The 16,560-nt window shown below is 37.6% G+C and overlaps 1 long non-coding RNA gene and 1 pseudogene across 1 annotated transcript; one reads left to right on the top strand and one right to left on the bottom strand.

Annotated features, from left to right (window-relative positions):
• Nucleotides 1-10,607: 10,607 nt before the first annotated feature.
• On the bottom strand, nt 10,608-13,226 carry LOC125220701 (uncharacterized; annotated as a pseudogene).
• A 1,339-nt stretch (nt 13,227-14,565) lies between these two features.
• Nucleotides 14,566-15,831, top strand: LOC125193430 (uncharacterized). Its single transcript, XR_007171579.2, has 2 exons — nt 14,566-14,686; nt 15,234-15,831. It is a non-coding gene; the product is annotated as an uncharacterized LOC125193430 (long non-coding RNA).
• Nucleotides 15,832-16,560: the final 729 nt, after the last annotated feature.

The raw sequence follows: 16,560 nt of genomic DNA, 5'->3' as shown, positions 1-16,560 counted from the left end.
GCCATGTGATATAGGTGGTTGCATCTCCGTCATTAATTGTCTCATTTAATTCGGCTCAAATTTTACAAAATGTGATAAAAAGTTTGGTGGAAAATAGTAGCGAAAGATGAATTCTACTTTTATACTACTCCGTTTTACAATGAAATGCAACTGAGATCAGATTAGTAAAATGTGTGATTAACCAAAGTGACAATAACAAATAAATGAGACAATTACATCCAAATGGTTATAGTTTGCTAAAACAAGTAAATTTTCGCGGTTGCTTAGATATAGGTCTATAATTTGTTCTTTTTGTTTGGATCAGTGTCACATCACACTAATCATTCACTAATTTTACGCAAAAAACGGCGGGGAGTTTATGATTATAAAGATGAATAACATGATTAAAGAGACATTCTTTTACCAAGACTACAAAACTCTGTGAATAACAGCTAGCCAGAATAATGTAGTACAAGGGAATGGCATTTTCAAGATACAGAAATGTGTATGAACCAAGAATTCATCCATGTTTATATTTTTAGTGAGACGGAGGTCAAACAATTAACATGCTTTGCAACTCTTCCGACAGTAACCTGGGAGATCCGAGGAGCCGATCATGTATTCTGGATTCTTGTTGCATTCTCCAAGGGAAGCCCATCTTTCGCAGTTCGCATCTGAGTCGGAGCAGTGCCCGCCCACGACTTTATCAAAGGAATCGACATGAATCCACTTTGTTGCAGACCACTTCTCGCCTTCATCCACGGGGCAGCCAGCATGCAGACTCGCGGTATCTGGAGTTGCATCTGGATAGAGACTATAGAACAGGAGTGCATCCCCTTTGCGTGGCTTCACTGGAAATGTAGGGAGATGAACAAAGAGCTCAAACTGGTGCTCACGTAGTTAGAATCCTTTGAATCCTTTACTTTTTTATCTCTCTCTCCATTAGTAGTTTCTAATAAGCACATAATTTGCATGTAGGCAATCATAGTGAGTCCTACAGGATGGGCGAATGCAGCAACGATTGATGTTGTTTATGACATTTTACACATGATGGGACGCGATGACATCCCCGTTGGTCTAGGAGATGTGTTTGCAGTCAACCAGTCTGATCCCATTTTCTCAGCTGTTGGAGACTGCAAGTACATCAAGGCCATTCCGCATGGTAGTGGCGGCTTTCTTGACTCGGACACCCTTTATGGACTTGCTCGGGATTTGCCACGTAGCCCTCGGAGGTATACAGCAGAAAATTCAGTGAAATTTGGAGCTCCTAGAGATACTGAACACCCTGAACTAAGACAGCCCCTAGCTCTTGAGATATGGCAGTCAGTAGTAGATTCTCTCAAGCCCGGATCAAAAGTTACTATTTTGACAAATGGGCCATTGACAAATGTTGCAAAGATTATTCTTTCGGACAAGTAGTCGAGTTCTGCCATTGAGGTATGTGGACAAAAAGCAAGAATAAGATAAGATTTGTGTTATGTTTGTTAAGGAGATTTTGAATATTGAACAAAAACGGATAATCTGAAAGTCGTGATAAATAACTTTCAGATCAAATCAATTTCGGTGGTTCTACCAAAATATTTGATCGGATACAATTCAGAGAAATCAGAGCTTCTGTATGTTGATGTTCGAGAAGTTTTTCGAACTAAAAGAATCGATCAGATTAAGAAGAAGATGAACCAATGCATCTGTAGATGAACCAGTGCATCTGTTGGGGGGAAACCGAAAATAACTAATTTTCAAAAGGTTTCCGAAATTGCAAATTAGTCCTTTGACTTTCAGAAATTACATTTCCGGATGAATTTCTTACACAGCAACTTCGTTGGAAATAAAAAATTTCCAAGCTGACCTGGTCCCCAGCCAGGGGCTGCCGCCCCTTGGACCCCGCTACCCGGGGGCGCTGCCCCCGGACCCCCGTCCATCATAATGAATTCAAATAAGCATGCACTCCGCACTTCCATACTTATATGATGTATCATTATGATAATACTGATCAATCAAGTTAATCCAATTTCATTAAAATATCCAACATTCCTCCCCTATATTAGTGCAATCCTTGATTAACTAAAGCAAGTCATCTTAACACGTTCAAACTTTTGCATAAATGAAATATCGTAACGATTGAATTCCACCTTAGTACATTACACATTCCAAATATTCGAATACCCCGGGTGTCTCTAAGGATTGAACCCTGGGAACTCACATTGAATACACGAAGATAATGTACACAAAAGTTTACATACGAATATGTTCTATCTTGACACTATATTTTACTAGCCTACGTCCTTATCCTTCATAAACATGTCGAAACCAAGTCCCAGCCTCTTTATTCTTGCACCTACATTTGCAATTTTTTCAAAAGAACTATTAAGAATATATACATTCAACCTCCTTAACTTGTAGGTCCGAACACATACCTTGGGACGATTTTCAAATGTGTTCCAATCTCCAAATATTAAGTCTTCCACATTGAATTCTGCATCTAGTGTCATACTAAATGGGAATTGAGTATCTTAATATCATAGATTTGTAGTGGACTTTAATCCCATCCATATAACCGATTTGTGCACAAAATCTCTACTTAACCATTTGGTTAAATGATCGGCTAAGTTATCATGAGTTCTCACAAACTCCACAGATATCACACCATCCATAATGAGTTCACGAATCATGCTATGTCTAACACCTAAGTGTCTAGACTTTCCATTATACACTTGACTATATGCCTTAGCCAAGGTAGCTGCACTATCACATCTGATAGATATAGGTGATATCGGTTTAGGCCACAATGGAATTTCATAAATTAGATTTCTTAGCCATTCAGCTTCTTTACCAGCTGCTGCTAATGCCACAAACTCCGATTCCATTGTTGAATTCGTGATACAAGTTTGTTTCTTTGATGCCCAACATATAGCACCACCTGCAAGACGGAATACCCAACCACTTGTGGAAGAATGATCTTCCATATTGGTGATCCAACTTGCATCCGAATAACCTTCAAGAACATAAGGAAATCCAGAATAAGTCAACCTATAATCCATGGTACCTTTTAAGTATTTAAATACTCAATTCATTGCTTGCCAATGGATTAAACTTGGATTATGAGTATATCGACTCAATTTTCCAACCGCAAAGGCTATATCGGGTCTAGTACTAATCATAGCATACATTAGTGATCCAATAACCTTTGAATATTCAAGCTGATTCACAACAACTCCTTTATTAGGCACGAGTTTTGCACTAGGATCAAAAGGAGTCTTAACTGAAGAACAATCTTTGAAGTTAAACTTTTCCAACACCTTCTCAATATAATGTGATTGAGAAATGGAGATTCCTTGTTCTCCATGTGTGATCTTAATTTCAAGAATCACATCAGTCTTCCCCATGTCTTTCATCTCAAATTTAGATGACAAAAATTCCTTTGTTTTATCAACTTGATCTTGGTCAGTACCAAAGATCAACATGTCATCCACATATAGGCAAATGATAACCCCTTTACCGGTAGCATCAAATTTGCTATATACACACTTGTCTGCTTGGTTTAATACAAAACCATTGGACAACACCACGTCATCAAACTTTTGATGCCATTACTTGGGGGTTTGCTTTAGTCCATAAAGAGATTTTACCAACTTACAAACCTTATGTTCATTACCAGGCATGACAAAGCCTTCTGGTTGTTTGATATAAATCTCTTCATTTAATTCACCATTCAAGAAGGCAGTCTTAACATTCATTTGGTGAATTACAAGATTATGTATTACAGCAAGGGCTAACAATAATCTAATTGTGGCAATCCTAGCAACAGGAGCATAGGTGTCGAAATAGTCAATTCCTTCCTTTTGTCTAAAGCCTTGGATAACCAATCTGGCTTTATATTTGTCTATGCTTCCATCCACCTTCATCTTCGTTTTGAAGATCCATTTACTATTCAAAGCTATACAGCTAGGTGGTAAATTAGTCAGTTTCCAAGTACCATTTTGGATTATAGAATACATCTCCTCTTGGATTGCCTCTTTCCAAAATGCAGAATCCCTTGAAGCCATAGCTTCTTTGTAGGTCATTGGATCATCACCAATAGTAAAGCAATATTGATATTGAAAATTAATTTCATTTCTTGATCCTTCTGGTAAGTACAATTGGAAATCGTTTCCAAAAGACTTAGCTTTTCTTACTCTACCACTTCTCCTAGCACTAGGAGGTGTATCAATCACTTTTTCAGTTACACCAGAGTTACTAGACCTTGCAATCATGTCTCCTGGTTTGGATATAGATGTGAATCTATCCTCATTACCAAAATCAGCATCCCTTGACTCAATAATAGAGTGCACGGATACATAGTCATTGGGTTCTATGACATAGAACCTATAACAAGCAGAATTTTCAGAATATCCAATAAACACACAATCTATACCTCTTTGACCTATGGTTTTCATTTTAGGGTCAGTTAGTCTTACCACAGCTCGACAACCCCAAACTCTGAGATAACTCAGTTTTGGTGGTTTCTTATGCCAAAGTTCATAACGGGTTATCTTGTTCCTTTTATTAGGAACTCTATTCAACAAATAACAGGCTGTTAATATAGCCTCACCCCAAAATCCTCCACTTAGGCCAGAATAGCACAACATTGAATTAATCATTTCTTTCAACGTTCTATCCTTTCTTTCAGCTACACCATTTTGTTGTGGTGTATATGGAGTAGTCGTTTGATGTATTATACTAGTAGATTCAAAATATGCTGGATCATAATACTCACCTCCCCTATCAGTGCGAAGAACTTTAATCTTCACACCATGATGAAGCTCTACACTTTCTTTAAAGATTTTAAATTTATCAAGAGCTTCATCTTTTGAATGGCATAAATAGACACAACAAAATCTAGTAGCATCATCAATAAAAGTAACTACATACTTTTTATTACCAAGTGATGGAGTCGAATGAAAATCACACAAATCACTGTGTATAAGTTCTAATACTTTAGTAACTTTATTGACATTCTTATTGAAAGGTTGTCTAGTTATTTTAGTTAACATGCAAGTTTTACACTTTTCATTGTTCAACTCAAATGCTGGTATTAAACTCATTTTCGACATCTCTTTCAATCTCCTATAATGTACATGTCCAAGTCTAGCATGCCACAATTCTGATTTACTAGCATGATTACTCAAAGTAGTAGAAGTCATGCAAACAGAATTATTAATAAAAGAAACATCTAGATTCAACCTAAACATACCACATAGATAACCGAAACCAATAAAATTACCATGTCTTGACAGAATGTATTTGTCACTTTCTAACACTTGTTTATAGCCACAATTATTCAACATAATACCATAGCCACAATTATTCAACATAATACCAGAAACTAAGTTCTTACAAATACCTGGTACATATACAACATTATCTAATGCTAAGGAATTTCCAGAAGTAAATACTAGGCTAAAAGTTCCTATTCATTTGATTGCTTCAGTTGCAACGTTGCCCATCTTCAAAGAAGATCCATCTTCAATTGGTTTAAAATCCTTGAACCATTGATGATCCTTGCATACATGACATGTTGCACCCGAATCAATCCACCATGAAAGATCATCATCTTGCACATAAAATGCTTCACAGATTATTGATGCATAATAATTCTCAACAGAATGATCACTAGGTACAGAAAACGAACCTGATTGCTTTTCAGGATCATTAGATCCACTTGTACCAGACTCGTTTTTCCATTTTCCTCCACCCTTTCCAGACTTACAATCCTTCTTGAAGTGCCCGGATTTGCCACACTTCCAGCAAGTCAGTTTAGGCTTCTTATTCCCATCCTTATTGTTATTCCGTTGAAACTTCCGTTTTCCTTGAAACTTACGTTTCTCTTTACCAGCCTTTGAGGATTCACCCTCTTCCACCATGTTCACAGAAGAACCAACCATGTTTTCAGTATTACCAACAGAGCCCTTTTCCATATCACGTATGGACTGTTCAATTTGGAAATCACTTCCAAGTTCGACCAAGTTCAATTCCTCCTTCTTGCGTTTCAGATTATTTTTAAAATCCTTCCAAGAAGGTGGCAGTTTATCAATAATACTAGAGACAGAAATGGATTCATCCATTTTCATATCATATTGGGAAAACTGTCTCAATATCCTCAACAATTAGTTGTACTGTTCCATGATAGGCCTCGAATCAACCATTTTATAGTTAATAAAGTTACCAACAAGAAATTTCTTGCTAGAGGCATCTTCTGCCATATATTTGGCTTCGAGAAAATCCCACAATTCCTTAGCAGACTCAACATTTTGATACACATCAAATAGAGAATCACACATACCGTAAGATGTGACCACGACATATGTAGTCATCGTTCTCCCACTTCATCCGCCTCCTCGTCTGTTCCAGAGTTTCATTTTCAACAGCCTCGGGCATGGGAGTACTCAGAACGTACACAACCTTGAGATTCGTCAGCATGAAATGCATCTTCTTTTGCCAACGTCTGAAATCTTGGCCAGCAAATTTATCCAAGTTCGCGAAACCTTTCGTTCCTTCCTTCACCGTTTCCTTGTTCGACATTTTCTATTGATTTGATCTTTGTTATGGAGATTTTGAATATTGAACAAAAACGGATAATCTGAAAGTCGTGATAAATCAGTTTCAGATCAAATCAATTTCGGTGGTTCTACCAAAATATTTGATCGGATACAATTCAGAGAAATCAGAGCTTATGTATGTTGATGTTCGAGAAGTTTTTCGAACCAAAGGAATCGATCAGATTAAGAAGAAGATAAACCAGTGCATCTGTAGATGAACCAGTGCATCTATTGGGGGGAAAACCGTAAATAACTAATTTTCAAAAGGTTTCCAAAATTGCAAATTAGACCTTTGACTTTCAGAAATTACATTTCCGGATGAATTTCTTACACAACTCGACCCCAGCCAGGGGCTCCGCCCCTTGGACCCCGCTACCCGAGGGCGCTGCCCCCGGACCCCCGTCCATCATAATGAATTCAAATAAGCGTGCACTCTGCACTTCCATACTTATATGATGTATCATTATGATAATACTGATCAATCAAGTTAACCCAATTACACTAAAATATCCAACAATGTTTGTGTAATAATTTATGTTGATTCTTTCACTAAATCTGCAGGAGATATTGTTAGTTGGAGGGCACATTGGCAATAGTGAAACAGATAAAGGAAATGTCATCAACACTCCAACAAACAAATTTGCAGAGCTCAACATGTTTCTTGATCCTTTAGCTGCAAAGACAGTTTTTGAGTCGGGACACAAAATCGCACTAGTCCCACTCAATGTACAGCGACGAGTCAGTCGATTCAATGGGGTTTTAGCCAGCCTCTGCCTCACAAACAAGACACCTGAATCAATATTCGCAAGGCGTCTGCTTTCAAGATTGCACAAGTTAAAAAGGACTCATCCCAGATATCAACATGTGGTATATATAGTAGAAACATCTTTAAATTGCCACCTATGTTTCTAATTGTGAATTTTACTTCATGTCTCTGTTTACCTTCTGCAGGATATATTTTTGGGGGAAATTCTTGGTGCAATGATCTTAGGAGGCAATGAGTGGTTCCTGAAGACGATGTATACAGTGAGGAATCTTGGCATGCTAAAGTGGGGTTAATTCTATTTTTGTTCTAGGATACAATAGCCATTCCATCTTAATACTGCGTTTTTTTAGCTTCCCAGTTTGGGAGAAACGCATGTCCGTCATGCGTCTTTCTATAATGAAACGCATCAGGGTTACGCGTTTTAACCAAAGACGCATAACAATCATGTGTTTATTTTTTAAAAGACGCATGATGCACATGCGTCTATAGGTAAGACACATAACGCACATGCGTCTTTAATTTGAATTTAGACACACCTCCAGAACTCAGACGCAGAACGTACAGCGGGGAAAAAAACGGCAGCGGCGATTCTTGGCGATTTTAGGCGATTTCCGGCGACTTCTTCCAATTTTTCGTTTTATTTTGGTAAGTTTTCTTCAATCCTTCAACATTCTTCACTTATTGGTTGGTTATTGGCTTTTTTGTTTTGGTTTTAGGTGATTTTGTAAATTAGGGTTTTTGATGAAATTGTTCAATTAGGCTGATAATTTGCTGTTTTGTTAATTGTAACGGGTGTTTGTTGATGATATGCAAGCAATTGATTCTATATGTTTGTGAAATTTATCCAATTATTGAAGTTGTGAAATTCATCGAATTAGTGAAGAATGATTGTTGAATCTTGAGATTTTTGTTAAGTCTTTTGTCTCCAATTTATGGACGAAATTCAGAAATTAATGTGAGAAATTCATCTTACATTGGGTTGTTAAATTGGGTGGATTCTTAATTTATTTGTGGGATAGGCCCCTAACCATCATTAGGCCCCTAACCATTATGCCTTCAGTTGCATAGTATGAGATAAAAGTTCTACTAAAGTTTGTCTATTATTGGAGCAACTGTATTAAACAGGCACACTAGAATGATATCTTGTAGTTATTGTTTTGTGAATTATTTGTTTGTAATTATTGTTTTGTGAAAATCTTGTAGGATTAGATGTCAACTTCAAGTTCTAGAGGGCAATTGTTATATGGACCTGAAGATCCGTCAGTTCTATATCTTCAGAAACAACACATATCAAATAAACTACTGACGGAAGGCACATCACATATTTTCAAAGTTCGCCGGACGGAAAGTAAGACATGGGATGTGAATATTCATGCCAATGTGAGGCATTGGCTTAACATGTTTGGTTTTGGAGGCGTGATCGAATATGGGAAGTCGATGAAGGTCGACAACGAGCTTATAACTGCTTTGATTGAGCGTTGGAGGCCGGAGACACATACTTTCCATCTACCGGTTGGAGAGGCGACAGTCACCCTAGAAGATGTGCAAGTCCTGTGGGGCTTGAGAGCGGACGGTCGTGTTTTCACAGGCCGTGACCATCATACCAGATATACTGATTGGCCCAACAAGTGCCGAGATTTGTTGGGATGGATACCCGATGCAGCATCAGAGACAAAGCAAGGCGGTATGCTGATGACCGCTCTGATCAACCAAACAAGGATACCTTTGGGTGATGACCTACCTCCTTATGTCTACATCCAAAGGGCACGTATCCATGCCTTAATCTTGTTAGGAGGACTGATTCTACCAGACACTACTGGGTGTAAGGTTCCTTTCATGTGGCTAAATGCATTTGAGGATCAAGACGATGTGATAAATATTAGTTGGGGAAGTGCAGCTTTATCGTACTTGTATCATTATCTGTGCGAGGCTTCCATGGACAAGAGGAAAGAGTTGGGCGGGCCCATGATTCTTCTGCAGCTTTGGGCGTGGGAAAGAATGCCTACATTGAGGCCGTCATTCGTAGTAGCGCCTGTGCACGAGCCGTATACGCCATGTGGCGCCAGGTGATATATTTAAACATTTATTTGTTTATGCATCTTGAGTTTTTTTTTACACCAATTTTATTTATAGGTGGAAAGGAACTACTCAGATAGGAAATGCTCCTAGATATTCGGTGGAGCATTACCGTGATCAAATATCCTTGATTAAACCTGGCCAGGTGACTTTCTCTTCTGATTACGTAATGTATAAATTTATTATGAAGTTAATTTGCGTGCATTGCTGGTTTTTTTGTAGTTTGTATGGACACCATATGTGGATCGCATATTGCCAGACTACTGCAATGATGTGAATGAGTGCTATATGTGCGACACTTATTTGGTATGTTGGTCGTATGTCGATACCAGGGGATTCCTCAATCCATAGATAGGATGCTCAAAAACGCCGATCATTTGGGTAAAAATGATCGCCGTGGTAAGAAGGGTACTGATTGGGAAAAGATGCATCAGTTCTTCATTGTTCAGAACATCCACGTACAACCTCGACCAGTTGCGGAGGGTTCATCACGTACCGGGGTTGGGAAGTATGTGAGCAAAGTGATGAAGAGATTTCCATCCAGGAAGAACAAGGGGATTGAACCGTCGAAATACACACCATCGTCGTATAAGTAGCTCTTTATGGAAGGATGTAATGTTATGTATATTTTGTGTACTTCTGTCTTTTTTTTTAAAACTTTGTATTGGTTTTTTCTTGAACTTGTTTTTCATTATATATTGTTGTTTTGTTACGTGATTAACAGGTTTATGGTGTTATATTTTAAGATGAATTCTTGCCAAATTTTTTAAAAATAAAAATCATCATATTACGTGGTTTTAAAAATAAACAGCAACAACATCAAGTTGCTTATGGTAGAGATTAGTTATAGTTTAATTGAATACTTTTTTATGATGGAAATAAGCTAATCATATTAATTAAGGAAATACTAATATGATTTGGTATAGTGAGAAAAAAATAAAAATAAAAAAGTAGTTCACAATTATAGAAAAAGTAGTCCAACACTAATAACGCTACTGCAGTTTTTTTGACCCTGTTTTCTGGAATTTGTCTACAAAAGTTCACAATTATAGAAAACAAATACATAAATACACACTGTGACACACATAGCAGCATAAACCTTCATTTCTTCAAGACACTGCAAGAAAGTAGTTATTATGTCAACATTATTATCTACTTAAAGCAAGAAATATTATAAGAACTTACTTGTGCATATAGGCTGCTAGAAACTACATAACACGACCGACTGAGCAATTTCTTCGATCATGTTCCTCTTGCCCACAATTCCTGCAACGGCGGGGAGCTTTCGGTTCACCTTCCTCGCGGACATCCATTTGATTAGGTATCCTCTTCTTTCTACCACGGCCACGCCTTCGAGGAAGCAACTGCTCAGGGGTGATGTCCAATTTCCATCCAGGTTTAGCCCAATAATCTTCGTGTCTTGGTGCATCCCATGGATGAGGACTAGAATACTATGCTTCCCATGTAGATTTGTGGAATTTTGTAGATATGAGCTCAAACATAGCGATACCTCTATCTCTAGCAACTGCACAAGCATGTGAGCAAGGAACTCTCCACGTCAGCCACTTCCCACAAGTGCACTTAGAATCTTCAAACTGCACCTTCTGTACATTGTTGCCCTTTGGCTTCCCATCTTCTAACCGTGCCTGACTTCGAATTTGGTAATGTCCTAATCCTCGGTCAAGTACAGAAATGTGATGTTTTTGCCCATTGGCATCATTCTCAGCAAGTTTGTCCCTCGCCCACGGTGTTAAACGACCTTCGGTGTGCTGTATTTTTGTCTTCTTTTGTGCCCACCATTCCACTGTTCTCCAAAATGTGAGATTAATCAAAGCTCTAATTGGCAACTCTCTTACACCCCTCAAAACATTGTTGTAGCACTCCGACATGTTTGTTGAGGTAACCCCCCATCTAAGTCCATCATCGTAACAAAGAGACCAATTTTCTTTTCCGGCCCTATTCAGCTGTCGTATCGCATCAGGGCTTTCCTCATGCAGTGCACGCCGTCTTCTCTTATATTTACGCTCTTGAGTTGTAGCACCCAATGCCCACACCATGCCTATGCCTTTCACTGTAGGACCCTTGCACATCTGCAAGATATTTTTCCTCACATGGATCAAACAAAATTTGTGGTGACATTTTGGCTCCTTTTTCCATTCATCAGAATCCATAGCCTTGAAAATTCCTTTATGCCTATCCGATAGGATGCACACCTCCCTCTGGTATTTCACCACATGAATTCTGACATGTTTCAAGAACCATGTCCAACTGTCGCCAGTTTCCTCATCAACAACGGCATATGCAATAGGTAAGCATTTTTTGTTAGCATCAACACCACAAGCAACAAGCAATTTACCTTTAAATCTTCCTCGGAGATGAGTCCCGTCAATTGTTAAAACCGGTTGGGCCAGCTGAAAAGCATGTATAGCAGCTCCAAATGCCCAAAAAACATAACTGAACACCTTTTTACGTCTGTGACTCAACAGCTCGTTGTGCTTCCACTCAACAATTGTGCCTGGATTCTGTGACTGCAGTTCAAGCATGTAGCTTGGTAACTGTCTGAATGATTCCTCCCATCCACCAAAGACAATCTCTAAAGCCTTTCTCCGTGCATACCATGCCTTCTTGTAACTGATCACCACATTGAATCTTTCATGAATATAGGTTTTTATGTTCGAGGCCTTGAAAGAAACATCTTCTTGTATTTGATGTCGTATACACAGAGCAATCATCGCTGATGAAAAGTTAGCATGTCCTCTATTCACACGATGACCTTCACAAGTATGTCGTCTCACCCACTTCCTAATTTCCCAAAGATCATCATGAGCCCTTTGTGTAACAGAGACTTCCCACGAGCATTCATTCGTTTTTTCAGCGTCGGTCTCGCTGATAATAGCTATCCCATCTTCTGTCGTTCCCGCTGGAAATTTGCATACGGCATGCCACCTTCTTAACTTGCTCTCAACGACCTTAAACTGTCTTTGATGCCACAAACTCCACATAGTCATAGCCGTCTTCACATGCAGCTTGGAGTCAAATTTTGTTCCCATACCAATCTGATATGGATGTCTCTCATCCCAGTACATGTTGTTGTGTTCATTACCAACTTCATCAGGTACCTCAGAAGGACCACTTGGTAAGCTGCGAAAGAATTTTATCCCCTTGGGAACGTATTTCGGAAGTGGTTGTTCACCTTGCACAACGGGTTTACAAACTACTATCTCATCATCAGAAGCATCACCAAGAGAATCCTCACTTAGACTGGCATCTGCCTCAGATGTTACTGGCGACAATGGTTCATCATTATCTCGTACAATGCGAGTATTATCATCAAGGGTATCTGCAACATCTAAGTCGTTATTTATTCCAATACCAACATTAACAGCATCTGCAACACTCATATCACGATCAGAGCTCACATGTTCAACCCTCGCGGATGATCCAATACCACAATCAACAACGCCATAATCAACACCTGGTGTGATTTCTGAACTTCTCACAGGTGAATACTCAACAAACAATTCAATACAACGAGTAGAATTTTGAGCATCGTTGAACATAAACTCCACACTTTGATCAGTGTAAATCTCAGTACATATATAACTCATAGTGGATGCAAAGACTAGACAATGTCTCCATGATATTTGAATGACGTGTTGATTCATATCTATTTTCATTGCACCACATATCATTGCAACTAATTCAGAATACGAAACGCACGAATTCAATATAATGGAGCCTCTCGCCCGAGGTGGATCATAACAAATACCCAAGTGTGGAAGTTGAACTATTTTACCACCCCAATACAAACTCACAAATATTTGCATGATTTCTGCATAAGAAAATATAACAAATACAAAAATTAGGGACAATTTTTTTTCCTATGAACCCTAATTTAATAAATCAGGGAAAACCAACCTAATCTAAAAATATTATTCAATAATTAAGAGTAAGAGATAAACTTACCTAAATATAACGACAAGATGGAAGAAATCGCTGGCAATATTAACGAAATCGCCGGAAATTGGCTCAAAGTCGCGCTGCCTGCTTTTTTTTCTCTCATCTTTCACAGAATGGTATTCTGCCTCTGTCTGTCGCGATTTATGTTCAAAATAGAGACGCATGACCCTTATGCGTCTTAGGGAAAGACGCATGACCCTCATGCGTCTTTCAATAAAAAAATTAAAAAATTAAAAGACGCATGACGGTCATGCGTCTTTCCCTAAGACGCATGAATGTGATGCGTTTCATTAACGGAAGACGCATGATCCAGTATTAATAAAGTCCAGTATTAATTTGGAATGGCTATTGTATCCTAGAACACAAATAGAATTAACCCTGCTAAAGTGTTATCCTTTTGCCTGTTATTACACTTTTGCTACTCAACTTGGTGATGAGAAACAATCTTCTGTGATTGGAAGCTTTGAAATGCAGAGAAGAATGTGGACTTCTTCTCTTAAATGATATGAAAATGCATCTAATTAAGACATGCTTTTTTCAAGGTCATGTTTTCAGTTGATCTACAGCTTTCTTGATTTTCTTTTCCCACTATTTTCTCCTATAATTAGCACATCAAATGTGCAAAAAATAAATATGCATAAATGTACACTTGCAATAAAAATTAGAAGAAAAAAAAATACTAAAATTTTATCTTTTCATGAAAAAACTTAAGGATCCATGAAAACTAAAATTTAACAACATAATTGTGGATTCACACACACAATATGGACATAGAAAAAGGATCATTAACCTTTATTTTTGTTTGGTAAAAGCAATAAGAATGATTTACTCCTCAAAGAATTGGGAAGAATGATCCATTATCATCACCATTCAAAACTTTCACAATAGGAATTTGTAACCTTTATAGATTCACTTCACAAGAATGTGGAGAGCAGATAAGCATATGAAGTTCTCCACAGAAATGAAATGAGGCTCCGTTTGATACCACGAAATTGGGGATGTGAAGTTGGAATTGGAAGCTCCAATTCCAATTCCGTTGTTTGACAATACAAAAATATGTAGATTTGGAATTGAATTCAAATTCTAAAAACGGTCAAATTTTAATTCAATTCCATGAAAAAACGGGTCAACTTTTAAAAAACGCGCGCGGATCTTTACGGGTCAATAATAAAAACGGGTCGTATAAAAAAGAAGAAAATTGGATCATTTCTCCTTTCCCTCTGCCCTAGCCGCTTTCTCTCTCCCTCTTCTTTACGCCCTAGCCGCTTTCTCTCTCTGCAACTGCGATGCACCCCAGTTTCATCTCTTATGATCGATTGATAATCAGGTAACAATCCAAAGTTCTTCGCATTTTTCCATTTAAATTTCATCTTTCACTCTGTAAATCGATGTCTTTTTTTTCAATGCTGTAATTATTGATTGTATGCGAACTGTGATGGTCGTTAACGATTGCAGTATTAACATTTAAGTTGTTCCATATTTTTGCTGATAAAAAATTGATCGTTTTGTTGTAAACACATTCGATGCATTTCACATTTTTCACCTTATTTTTGTGCAAAATACAGTTTATAAGCTATAATTGAGCATAAAGGTTCATGCTTTGAGAACTATTTCTTAAACTGCATTAGATGATTGGAATTCAATCACATTTCAAGCTGAGAATAGATAGTTGGTGTCGTTGACGTGATTTTTATGTAATTATTGCATTTAATTAAAGTGGGAAAGAAACAAAACATAAGGCAATTTATGAGAGCTACTCTTTTATTTCCTATTTTTTTTTTTTTAATCATGCAATTATGGAGTAGCTTTTAGTTCTGGGTATGAGGAACTTTTGCCTCGTTTGTCTATGTTATTCGTGCCATTGCCTCGTTTAGGAAGGAGAGCTTGGGAGGCCAAGATTCAAGGGTTCCGGGATTTGGTGGTCTCAGAGAGTGAGGTGGTGGAGATATCTTGGTGATCTGCACTTCGTTGGATAAGTGCAGGGAGATCAAGAGGCTTCTCCACTGGGAGGTTTAGATGGGTGATCTAATCAGTGATCCTTCGACCCTTCAACCCTCATTGGACCATTCGATTAATGGACAAAATTTTGGGTAAGCGAATGTGCATAATGATGTTAGCACTTCTAGTAACCTTGATTCCGTGAGGGCTGATTTGGGTTGGAACCCAAGTGCAATGCTGTGAGGGGGTACGTTCATGCCGCCTGTTTCTGGTATGCTGTCTAACTTTCCAGCTGATTCTGGTTTCATCGAGAGGGCAGCGAGACTTTCGTGCTTCAGAAGGGGGAATTTTGGTGAAATAATGAACCCATTTGTTGTTCCTAATCCGCTGGATCTGTTCCTATGGGACATAGGCGTTTATGGAGTATTTTATTTACACATTGCAACAAAAATGTGCAGCTTAATCTTTTGTAATTTGATTCAGTGTGTTTGCATTTACTTATTCAAATAAGTGATTAAAAATATTTTTTTATTATGTTCTTTAGATGCAAATGTATTTTTGATAATTATGTTATTAGTTATAATATACTCCCTCCGTCCACAAAAAATAGATCACTTTTGCCATTTTGGAACGTCCACAAAAAATAGATCACTTTCTAAAAATGGAAAGTTTATCTCTCATACTTTTCCCACATTTTCTTCCTCTCTCTTACTTTACTCAATTTTTCTCCCTATCTCTCTTACTTTACCTACTTTTTTTCCTCATCTCTCTTACTTTATCTACTTTTTCTCCTCATGTCTCTTACTTTACCAATTATACATTAAAACCTGTGCCGAACAACAATAGATCTATTGCTTGTGGACGGAGGGAGTATATAATTAACATGATCATAGTTTTCTATGTATAATGCTGATCTTGTATTTAAATTCTATAAGCACACACACTACATATATGTAACTCGGAGTATATTGTATGTTGATAATATAAATTAATTATCGTTAATTAATTATTTTAATTATGATAACAGTACTAGTTTTATGATATGTTAATAAAAAAAAATTGAATTTTGAAGCATGAGAAAAAAAAGTAGAAATGTGATGATTATTAAAAATAATTAATTTAAAAAAAATAAAATTTTAAATTGAATTCTAATTCAATTCCAAATCCTTTGTTTCGAGTTACCAAACAAAGGATTTAGAATTATAATACAATTCCATATCAATTCTTTAATTATACCAAACATAGGATTTGGTATTGAATTAG

Source organism: Salvia hispanica, chromosome 4, assembly GCF_029641045.1.
Source record: "Salvia hispanica isolate PSC_SH4W2 chromosome 4, Shi_PSC_v1, whole genome shotgun sequence".
In the NCBI taxonomy this organism is placed as follows: domain Eukaryota; kingdom Viridiplantae; phylum Streptophyta; class Magnoliopsida; order Lamiales; family Lamiaceae; genus Salvia; species Salvia hispanica.
Note: the sequence above shows the minus strand (reverse complement) of the source record. Positions and strands in the feature narration are given on the sequence as shown.